Raw genomic sequence first — 10,323 nt, 5'->3', positions numbered from 1 at the left:
GTTCTGCCGACAAGTTTTATATAGATTGAGGTCAAGAGCCCAACAACCACATTGACGAAGACTGTGGCTACATCGTGAAGACGCGCAAGCTGGAGCGCAAGGCGGTGAGCAGCTGGTACGACGCCCCATGCACCATGTACTTGCCCTTCATCTGTGAGATAGAGATGTAGGCCTATGCTCCTGCTACTTAGAGATAAGTAGTTACCAGACTCGTGTTGGATCCAGAATTCCTTCCTGTTAATGTCCATAGTGATAGACCAGTGATGACCAACCCTTCACCTGCAAAGCTACTGGGTAGTCAGGTTTTTGCTCCAACCCTGCTCTAACACATCTGTTTCAGCTAACCAAGGTTCGGYTGAGCAGCTGATTAGTAGAATCAGGTGTATTAGAGCAGGGCAAGAGCAAAACCTTGCAGGACCTGTAGRTCTTCAGGAGGATGGTTGGCCACCCCTGTCGTAGACTTTGGTAGACCTTTACAGCATTACCAGGTCTGAAGGACAATGCTTTACTTTACTAGTATCCGCTTTCATTTGCTTTTTCAATTACAATTTTACTCCAGGAGGATCTTATATAGTTACTATTGTGTCATTGAAGTGGTCACCWAAGTTCAAAATCCTTCTAAAGCAATGTCTGTCAATCAATGCTCATGTTATTTAGATTCATAGAAGAAGAAAACATTTATATATATAAAAAATTATTTAATATAAATGTTTTTCATAAAACAGATGATCAAATGATCTATTCATAACAATGCAAATACATTGATTGGTTTTGTCAATAAAAATGTTGGAAATGGAAAATAGTTATAAGCCTATTTACTATGACATTATGTTGGACGACACATTTTTACTTCTAGTGGTTACGGTTAGTATTGGGAAAGGATCATCCAGTCTATGGTAATSTGCCTAGACCGACGCGGTTATAGAGTGTGTCCTTTTTCAGTGTTGTTCTCTAGGTGATTAGTGTTTGGTGCTGTCAATCGCCAAAGGAAATAACAGAATAGGTGTTATATAGGTGTACAGTTAGCGTATAAGTTACTCGTTTGCTAAATGATTGCTTTGCCTCACCTATTTACATGTGGGGTGTTGTGCTARTTGAATACTGTGGAGTGAAATCATTCTAGAAAAATGGTACAAGATTTAGGACAATCTACCACGATTTTGAAGCTTTTTGGCTTATTGGGCTTTCAGAATTATTACAGGTAATTCAAAAACTGAATTACTTTGCTGTTACGATGAAAAGCATACACTGKCGGTCTACATTGTAGAATAATAGTGAAGACATCACAACTATGAAATAACACATATGGAATCAAGTAGTAACCAAAAAAGTATTAAACAAATCAAAATATATTTTATATTTGAGATTCTTCAAATAGCCACCCTTTGCTTTGCCTTGATGACAGCTTTMCACACTCGTGGCATTCTCTCAACCAGCTTCACCTGGAATGCTTTTCCAACAGTCTTGAAGGAGTTCCCACATTTGCTGAGCACTTGTTGGCTGCTTTTCCTTCACTCTGCGATCCGAATCAAGCCAAACCATCTGAATTTGCTTGAGGTCGGGGGATTGTGGAGGCCTGGTCATCTGATGCAGCACTGCATCACTCTCCTTGGTAAAATAGCCCTTACACAGCCTGAAGGTGGGTCATTGTCCTGTTGTCCAGTTGAAAAACAAATGATAGTCCCACTAAGCCAAAACCAGATGGGATGGCATATCGCTGCAGATTGCTGTGGTAGCCATGCTGGTTAAGTGTGCCTTGAATTCTAAATATATCACACATAGTGTCACCAGCAAAYCACCCCCACACCATAACACCTCCTCCATGCTTTACGGTGGGAAATACACATGRGGYGATCATCCGTTCACCCACACCACGTCTCACAAAGACATGGCGGTTGGAACCAAAAATCTCCAATTTGGACTCCACACCAAATGCCAAATTGCCATTTGTCACATGCGCCGAACACAGCAGGCYTAGACCTTACAGTGAAATGCTTACTTAATGCTTAATTATATCCCTCAAATATCCAATTTATGGTGGCCAATATTGAGAGCTATTGTGAGGCTACCCTCATGTCTCTGAAATGATGTTTCCTGGTCGTGAAAAGCATGCAGTTACTTTCTGTATAACTCTGATGACGTCACTGGAAATGGATAGTTCTGTTTTACAGTCCCTTGAAAACGGCACGTAGTTGTCAAGGGTTTTAAAGGAGCTGGTGGGTCTCCTTGCACCCACGCAGGCAAATTGAACGCTTTGCACCTTATTGTGACGTTTTATTGATAACAACCTGTAATCAGATCAGATTGTGATGTCATGATCTGTGCCAAAAACTCCATCCCACCCCAACAGGCTGAAAATCCATATATACTGTTGTTGTTTTTTTCACAAAAAGGGCATTATCATCATTTTCAAAATGTCAGTGTTATTTCAACCACATAGTGTAGAAATGTCATAAAAAAATTAAAAAACTTTTTTACTTTAGGTATTATTCTATTCCTTATACATTATTAATGTTAATATGACACCACATGACAGATATTTGGATTGTTATTCAGAATGTCTTGAAGTAATGTCAGTCACAGGTGTGAAATGGCCCATTATAAAGACCAAAAGGTGGGACACAGAACTGCTCCAGTCCCTGTAATACACATTTCCAAAAGTCCTCACAAAACAGATATGGTTCGTATAGCACTTTACGACACAGTATACTGAACACTATCATACCAGCATAATAGCTAAGTTAATATTTTACAACAATATATTTAATCTATTTATTATATTTAATGTTTGCCGAATACTCACTGTTGGACTGTTCTGCATGAAGTGCTGCCCTGAAAACATGGACCATGACAGTATTAGACCTACGACCTACATCAGCCTGGTTGTGTACTTTGTCAGCTTCTGCCCAGATAAATGTGAAATTGCCTCAGTAGCAGTAGGTGAAATGGCAGTATTGGCATGGGGAGAGATACTGGGTTAGAGTCAATCTGCAAACTTAACACTTTCCCTCGACCTTCCGTCCTGAGGCCTACTTAACACTGTGGCTGGCATCATACTAGTAATATAACATGGCATAAGCTCTCAATAGACATGATAGCTTCAGACAGACGTAAAACGGAGAAATAGTTTTACAACATCCCCATCCCTCCCAATGTATCAGTTACCCACTGATATGTATAAAAGGGGTGTCATTGCGAATAGGTGTTTGTAAGGGTCTGTTTGAAAGGGGGTGACAAACATTGCTGCATATTTTTTTTACAGCTAACATACCACGTCTTCGGTCTGAATTTGATAATAGAGAGGAGGGAGAGAGGTGAGAGTGTGCAGAGAGAGAAGCGGGAGAGAGAGTTTTTTGTCTGTCTTCTCACTTTTGTTTATTTCACTTGCTTTGGCAATGTCAACACATGTTTCCCATGCCAATAAAGCGCACAAACAGAGAGAGACAGAGAGAGAGACAGAGAGAGAGACAGACAGAGACAGAGAGAGAGACAGAGAGAGAGACAGAGAGAGAGACAGAGAGACACACAGAGAGAGACACAGAGAGAGACACAGAGAGAGACACAGAGAGACAGAGAGACAGAGACAGAGAGAGACAGAGAGACAGAGAACGCAGAGAGAGAGACAGAGGACGACAGAGAGACGAGACAAGACGACAAAGACAGAGACAGAGAGACAGAGACAAGAGAGACAGAGAGAGCAGAGAGACAGAGGAGACAGAGAGAGCAAGAGAGACACAGAGAGCAGACCAGAGAGACAGACAGAGACAGAGAGAGAGAGACAGACAGACAGACAGAGAGACAGAGAGAGACAACAGAGAGAGAGAGAGACAGACAGAGACAGAGAGAACAGAGAGAGACAGAGAAGACGAGAGAAAAGCAGTTGCTAGGCTGCTCTCCTGGGAGAAGCTAGCTAGCTAAAATAATATTCTAGTTACCAGAAGAAAAGAAAGACAAAATAAGGCAGAAGAAAAGGACATCAAAGTGAAACAGTCCTCTAAAGACACAAGAGACAATAATACAAGAAACAACACTTCTATTGCAACATTGTAGCCAACATCACCAGTGTTGCTATGAAATTGTTTACCACCAGACATCCAAAACAGAGAAAGCTAAGAAAAGTTTCAAAGGTATGTTGATGGCACAGAACCATGAATGCCTGTTTGCAGATCTTACCAGTTGCAAAACAAGAGAAAATTAAATTTTAATACCAAACGAGGGCACATATTCAGGACCCGTGTGAGAAACAGTCACTAATAGTCGGCAGAACCCAGAAGATGAGGCAGACACAGCAGTACTAGAGACGGTGGTTTTAATCAAGTAAAGATCTTCAGGCAAAAGAATATAAATCCACAACGTCAAAAGTAAAGCCAAGAGAAAAAATGGATATCTCCAAAATAACAATGAAAATCCACAAAGTGGTAAGAACAGCAGGGAAAAACACAAACCTCAAAGACTAATCAAAAAAAACAAGACAAAACCAGAGTACCTCTGGAAAATCACAAGAGAATATATGTTCACAGGCATGGCTGGGGCTGGGTGCTACATACAAACACAGCGCAAGAACTGAGGAACACAAAGGGTTAAATACTACAAGGAAATTACACACAGGTGCAAATAATAATTAGAACAAGGGAAAAAACAAAAGGTTAAAAAAAGCGCAATGGGGGCATCTAGTGACAAAACCTGAACAATCCTGGCCAAATCCTGACAACATATGGAAAAAGGTTATTTGCAACCATTTCCCTTTCTCAAAAAAGAGAGGCATCAGCCAAGGATGTCAGATCAGCATTTTTGAAGAAGCTGACCAGAGAGCAACACGTATCAAACAGTAAACTTATAAATAATGGAACTGTATTGATACAGAGGCAATGATTAAGCCTCCAGGCTTATGAGAATATGTTTGCTACCCTAAAAGCAAGAAGCTGAAATCATCTCAGAAACTGAGGAAAAGGTCAAGGATGGAGATGGAGAAAAGCAGGCCCCAACGGTCTCTGTTGACCCAGCAAGAACCCTCAGTGCCTCTACCTACTCACCTGCAGCAGACAGAGCCAAGGACATGCCTACAACACCAAGAACACCTGCTATGCAACGTTTCCACAACCCCTCTCTCTAGTCGACAGCGAGTCATAGAACTCAGAGAGAACAAGCTTCAAGAGGAGTACAACTGTCCGAAACTAAAAGAAGAACATGAAACAGTTGAGGGAGGAGAGCAGAGCATCTATTGCTAATTTTAGAAAGCAGAATGGACAAACTGAGTCAGACAAATGATGACCTCAGAGACCATCTGAGCACAACGAGAAAGGAGCTAGAAACAAAGAGAGAGGTACATTGACACCTCAACCAGCAGCGAGTCATTATGCCTTCTGCATGTAGAGAACATATCCACCAGCTTGGCATAAACAAACAGAACCTGAGACCAGCATGGCCTCCACCACACAGCCTGATGACACTGGCACCCAGCCTACCAGTCTGCTCCAGCCAGATCAGCCAACCAGCGTCCCAGTCTGCTCTAGCCATGTCAGCCTACCTGCTTCCCAGTCTGCTCCAGCACAGTGTGCTCCAGCCCAGGTCAACCTACCAGCTTCCCAGTTCTGCTCTAGCCCATGTCAGCCTACCTGCTTCCCAGTCTGCTCCAGCACAGTGTGCTCCAGCCCAGGTCAACCTACCAGCTTCCCAGTCTGCTCTAGCCATGTCAGCCTAACTGCTTCCCAGTCTGCTCCAGCACAGTGTGCTCTCACCCAGGTCAGCCTACCAGCTTCCCAGTCTGCTCCAGCTCAGGTCAGAATACCAGCCTCTCAGTCTGCTCCAGCCCAGGTCAACCTACAGCTCTTCAGCTCTGCTCAAGCTCAGGTCAGATACCAGCCTCTCAGTCTGCTATAGCCCAGGTAGAATACCAGCCTCTCAGTCTGCTCCACCCAGGTCAGAATACCAGCCTCTCAGTCTGCTCAGCCCAGGTCAGACAATCACCACAAACTGCAATCCTTATTGACTCAAATGGGAAGTTCTTAGTCCAGGAAGATTATTCCTAGACACCAGGTGTATAAGTTCTGGTGTCCTACAAACTGACAGTGCAATGCAGCTATCAGTCAGACAGCCGATTGACAACTCACAACATCATCATCCACACTGACAACGACTTCATGCCAAAGGTGGATGTACCTGGGGCAGTGAGAAGAGTGGCAGAACGGGCACAGGCTATGTTCCCAACAACCAATATAGTTGTGTCCACCCTCCTACCAGAAAAGACTTCCCAAGAAAGTTAATCGACAAAATAATCAAAGATACACTGTGGACTGTGCCTCACTGCTCAACGTCAGAACGGCTACCCACACTCTGACATGTCAACACTTATACGATAATGTACATCTCGATCAGGACAGTATCAGAACCTTTGCCAAGGACCTAAAGGATGCAACACTTGGCAGGCCACACACCATCACCCCGAGCAACAGAGGTCCCTCGCCCACATTCTGAAACAACAGTACCTCAACATCCCCAGGAGAAAAGAGCCAGCCACGGCTTATTACAGCATACCTCTACTAGACCAGGCCCAACACAGCACAGATTTACCAGACCAGACCCGCCTCAGGACAGCACGACTAGACCCGGCCCATCACAACACAGCTCTAATGACACGGCCCATCACAACACAGCTCTACTGACCAGGCCTTCACAACACAGCTCTACTAGACCAGGCCATCACAAACACAGCTCTACTAAGACCAGGCATCACAACACAGCTCTACTAGACCTGCCCGTCACAACAATCTCTACTGGACCTGGCCCATCAAACACAGCTCTGACCACTACTCCAGGGTTGGACAGAACCTGTCTTCGAGAAGTACACCAACATGATTGCAGTCCACACACTGTATCATTCAGATCATCAGCCTACATATGCTGAGGTAACCTCTGGCAAAAGACACCTAGAACAGTCAGAGATAGGAGAGGTGCGCCAACTACTCGAATAATATGCAGACTACTGAGCTAGACAGACCCTTTAATTCACACTCAGCAGCGCGCGCACACACACACAACACACAAACACACACACACCCCACACCACACACACACCACACACACACACCACACACACCACACACACACACACACACACACACACACACACACACAACACACACACACACAACACACAACACACACACAAACACACCACAGGGTTGCAGATTGCATTGTACTTATTTTTTGTGCAATCTTATTCCACGGTATTATAATTATTATTATTTGTAATGGTGTGTGTGTGTATGTGTATGTGTGTGTGTGTGTGTGGTTGTGTGTGTGTGTATGTGTGTGTGTGTGTGTGTGGTGTGTGTGTGTGTGTGTGTGGTGTGTGTGTGTGTGTGTGTGTGTGTGTGTGTGTGTGTGTGTGTGTGTGTGTGTGTGTGTGTGTGTGTGTGTGTGTGTGTGGTGTGGTGTGTGTGTGTGTGTATGTATATATATTGTATACACTTGTTGCTTTGGCAATATTGACACAATGTTTTTCATGCCAATAAAGCAGCTTGAATTTGAGAGAGAGAGAGAGAGGAGAGAGAGAGAGAGAGAGAGACAGAGAGCACAGAGAGACAGAGAGAAGAGAAGACAAGCGGGAAATCAGGAGAAACGCAGGGAGGACAGGACAGAGAGACATGAGAGAAGACAAAGCAGTTGCTAGGGACTCTCCTGGAAGAAGCTAGCTAGCTAACATATAATATCTAGTTACCAGAAGAAAAGACAGACAAAATAAGGACAGAAGAAAAGGACATCAAAGTGAAACAGTTCTCTAAAGACACAAGAGACAATAATACAAGAAACAACACTTCTATTGCAACATTGTAGCCAGTAATACTAGGTGTCCTACTGGGGCCTGATAAATGCACAGCCTTGCACTAACACTGAGGGAAAAGGGATGAGACGATGGCCAGGTTTAACATAGTAACGAACAACATCACTGGAAAGCATCTGAGGCTTCATCCTTGCACTGCTTTGAAGGGGCTTTGCAGACCTTTTCAGGGCCAACCGCAGAATAACATCGACACAGAACAGATTCTAAAATGGATTCTAAAAACTTGGATCAAATGCCAAATACTTCACTTTTCAAATACTTGACCTGCGTTTGATTGATTTTGAGTGGTACAACGGAACCAATACAATAGTTGCCATCGTAAGTGCAAACTCCAAGCTAAATAAAGCACAGTTACACATTTGCACAGGTCTGTAAGGTGTCAGAACTCGTTCCCAAATATTCAGACAACATACTCTATGGTAAAGATTATGACTTTCATAATTGGCTGTTGGGGGGGCCAGGGTGGAAGCGTTTCAGGCCTGTTGAAACTTTTATCAATGCTGAACAATAAAGATAAAGAAATGATTGTGTATTTTATGCAGAGGATATTCAAAGATGTCAAATTTGGCCATCAGTGCCACTTCCCCCCCTCACGAAAATAGTTGCAGCTTTAGGTATTTATTGGAAACTCGTGGTCCACAGCCCCCTGGTGGTAGCCAGGTAGCAGTGCATCATCTGTCAAATCAATGGATAACAGATCAAGGTCTTTGGACTGGTGATGGTGTGAATCCAACCCGAGTGTCCAACAGTCACCTCAACCCTTAACTATTTCTGGCCCAACAAGACATGCCACGGTGCAGGGTGATTGGTAGATCGCACTGATAGGAAACCAGTGGAAATAGGCCAGATAAGTGGTAGTGTTGGTTCTACGGTGCAACCGAATGCATGACTTCCTGATTGCATATCTAAGTATTTTTTGTGCATGCTTTCCATTGAAGAGGATTCAGCTACTTTTCACTATCTCTGCACATTGTAACTAGGATCTTAATTCCTGATCGTTTAGGTTTTGACTTGTACTGTTTTGCTAGGAGTTCAAGGTGCATTGTCTCGTTAATACCAGAGGTTGCATAGCATAGAATTTCACAAGATTTCTCCTCACATGGGGTCTAATACGACCTATAAAGTAATCATTGCATGGGTGCCATCTAGAATACCAGTGTTGGGCCATATTGTGTGCATCTATGTACAAGGTTGGTTTGTTGGCATTCCTTGCAGTGAATAATGGCATTTCAAGCAACAAATCTTGTGTTACTTCATCGAGCGGTAATTGCGGCAACTTATCAAGCCACCATTGACCTCTTGAACTCTTGAGGGTGAATCTGTACATCTGAATCCATATATCTGAATCTATATACTGCTGTAATATTACAGGTATTACTGCAGCAGCACCCCCCCCCCCCCCCCCCCCCTCGTTCCCATCCATCCCGATCTTTAACCCCGCCCCGATCTTGTGGGATCTGTGAAATCTCTCCCTCGGAGCCACAAGTCAGTTTACTTCCCATGGCCGAGAAAAGACTATCAACTCTCACTGTAACATTCTCCCTTTATCTACCAGAACTGCAAAGGCTTGTCATTTATTCACAAATTCATTCTGTAGCTGCACTGGCATCTTCACACCCAAATCTCTATTTTAACCCACAATCGATTCCTCGATTTCTTGATCCATTTTCATCTTGTCTTTTCTGTATCACTTGTGACGCACGTTCTGGTTGGACTGCTCCAATTCCTTAACGAGATTTCAGATTCCCCGGATATCCAATTGGATCCTGATTAACTGGGCTCAGCTCATTAGCTCTGACAAATGAATTCAACCCCCTTCATCCTCAACCCCTGCCAATCTCTCAGAAACCAGACAAAATTCAACCGCCCCATCAATACCGTCAGACAATAATACTATGAGGTCTGGTCATTTCTGACTGCTGCATCAGATTTTCCAGAAATGAAGGCTGCCATTGATAGATTGGATAAGAACCCAAACACCACTCGTTAGTGATGTGTACAGTAGGCCTACCATGCAATTGGCTCAAAGTTGGTGATATAAATGGTGATATAAATCATGAGCCAGTCCAGGTCAGCAAAATCAAATATGCTCTCCTTGCAGACCTTAATATAATACTGTTGAATGATGAGTGATTGAATGTGGAAGACATCAAATGTGTTCCTCTACCAGCTTTATGTAGTAGCCATTGATGTGGACGTAATAAATGATGCGTTCTCACTATCAATGCCTCCCTCACATTTACACCTCCACRTGTCCCCTCTCTCCCTTCGTTTTTCCTCTCTTTACCTGCTCTTGACTTTTGACCTCATAACCTGATTTTCCTCCTCCAATCGGTTTACCTGCCTCCTCTTGTCATGCTCCCTGCTCTCTGCTCTCTCTCTCTTTCCCTCTCCCTATTTCTATCTTCGGGCTTATCCCTTCATRCCTGATCTCCTTCATCCCTCCAATCCTCATCTGTTCCTCACAGGAGGAAGGGAGA

At 43.6% G+C, this 10,323-nt stretch overlaps 1 pseudogene; it reads left to right on the top strand.

Annotated features, from left to right (window-relative positions):
• LOC111955678 (C-type lectin domain family 4 member M-like) overlaps positions 1 to 800 on the top strand; it is a 30,274-nt pseudogene extending 29,474 nt beyond the window's left edge.
• Positions 801 to 10,323: the final 9,523 nt, after the last annotated feature.

The sequence above is a fragment of the Salvelinus sp. IW2-2015 genome, linkage group LG31 (assembly GCF_002910315.2).
Source record: "Salvelinus sp. IW2-2015 linkage group LG31, ASM291031v2, whole genome shotgun sequence".
Classification (NCBI taxonomy): domain Eukaryota; kingdom Metazoa; phylum Chordata; class Actinopteri; order Salmoniformes; family Salmonidae; genus Salvelinus; species Salvelinus sp. IW2-2015.
This window is presented reverse-complemented; position numbering and strand designations above follow the sequence as displayed.